Source organism: Heterodontus francisci, unplaced genomic scaffold, assembly GCF_036365525.1.
Source record: "Heterodontus francisci isolate sHetFra1 unplaced genomic scaffold, sHetFra1.hap1 HAP1_SCAFFOLD_50, whole genome shotgun sequence".
NCBI lineage: Eukaryota > Metazoa > Chordata > Chondrichthyes > Heterodontiformes > Heterodontidae > Heterodontus > Heterodontus francisci.
In genome coordinates, this window is record NW_027140867.1 from 7,503,246 (window position 1) to 7,505,686 (window position 2,441).

Here is a 2,441-nt window from a genome sequence, read left to right on the forward strand (position 1 = left end):
TTTTGACATACCCTGACACCAAGTAACAAAGACATACACTGATACCCAGTAGCACAGACACACACTTACAACAAGTAACAAAGACAGACACTGACACCAAGTCACAAAGACACACACTGACACCCAGTAACAAAGACATACACTGACACCAAGTCACAAAGACATACACTTACACCCAGTAACACAGACACACACTGACACCAGTAACAAAGACATACACTGATACCAAGTCACAAAGACATACACTGATACCCAGTAACACAGACACACACTGACACCAAGTCACAAAGACATACACTGATACCCAGTAACACAGTGGTACACTTACACCAAGTAACAAAGGCAGTCAATTACACCAAGACACAAAGACACACACTTACACCAAGTATATTGACATACACTGACACCATGTAACAAAGACATACACTGATACCCAGTAACACAGCCGCACACTTACATCAAGTAACAAAGACATATACTGACACCAAGTCACAAAGACACACACTGTCACCCAGTAACAAAGACATACACTGACACCAAGTCACAAAGACATACACTGACACCCAGTAACACAGACACACACTTGCACCAAGTAACAAAGACATACACTGACACCAAGTAACAAAGACATACATTGATACCGTGTAACACAGACACACACTTACACCAAGTAACAAAGACAGACACTGATACCCAGTAACACAGACACACACTTACACCAAGTAACAAAGACATACACTGACACCCAGTAACAAAGACATACACTGACACCCAGTAACACAGACACACACGGACACCAAGTAACAAGGACACACACTTACACTGAGTAACACAGACACACACTGACACCCAGTAACAGAGACACACATTTACACCAAGCAACACAGACATGCAATGACACCAAGTCACAAAGACATACACTGATACCCAGTAACACACACATACACTGATACCCAGTAACACAGTGATACAATTACACCAAGTAACAAAGACAGGGAGTTACACCAACGAATAAAGTCATACACTTACACCAAGTACTTTTACATGCACTGACACCAAGTAACAAAGACATACACTGATACCCAGTAACACAGACACACACTGACACCAAGTCACAAAGACATACACTGATACCCAGTAACACAGTGATACACTTACACCAAGTAACAAAGGCAGTCAATTACACCAAGACACAAAGACACACACTTACACCAAGTAGATTGACATACACTGACACCATGTAACAAAGACATACACTGATACCCAGTAACACAGCCGCACACTTACATCAAGTAACAAAGACATATACTGACACCAAGTCACAAAGACACACACTGTCACCCAGTAACAAAGACATACACTGACACCAAGTCACAAAGACATACACTGACACCCAGTAACACAGACACACACTTGCACCAAGTAACAAAGACATACACTGACACCAAGTAACAAAGACATACATTGATACCGTGTAACACAGACACACACTTACACCAAGTAACAAAGACAGACACTGATACCCAGTAACACAGACACACACTTACACCAAGTAACAAAGACATACACTGACACCCAGTAACAAAGACATACACTGACACCCAGTAACACAGACACACACGGACACCAAGTAACAAGGACACACACTTACACTGAGTAACACAGACACACACTGACACCCAGTAACAGAGACACACATTTACACCAAGCAACACAGACATGCAATGACACCAAGTCACAAAGACATACACTGATACCCAGTAACACAGACATACACTGATACCCAGTAACACAGTGATACAAATACACCAACTAACAAAGACAGGGTTTTACACCAACGAATAAAGTCATACACTTACACCAAGTACTTTGACATGCACTGACACCAAGTAACAAAGACATACACTGATACCCAGTAACACAGACACACACTTACAACAAGTAACAAAGACATACACTGACACCAATTCACAAAGACACACACTGACACCCAGTAAGAAAGACATACACTGACACCAAGTCACAAAGACATACACTGACAACCAGTAACACAGACACACACTTCAACCAAGTAACAAAGACAAACACTGACACCAAGTAAAAAAGACAGACACTGATACCCAGTAACACAGACACAGACTTACACCAAGTAACAAAAACATACACTGACACCCAGAAACAAAGACGTACACAGACAACCAGTAACACAGACACACACGGAAACCAAGTAACAACGACACACATTAGCACCAAGGGACACAGACACACACTGACACCCAGTAACACAGACACACACTTACACCAAGCAACACAGACATACAATGACACCAAGTAACCAAGACAAACACTGACACCCAGTAACAAAGACATACACTGATACCCAGTAACACAGACACACACTTACAACAAGTAACAAAGACATACACTGACACCAAGTCACA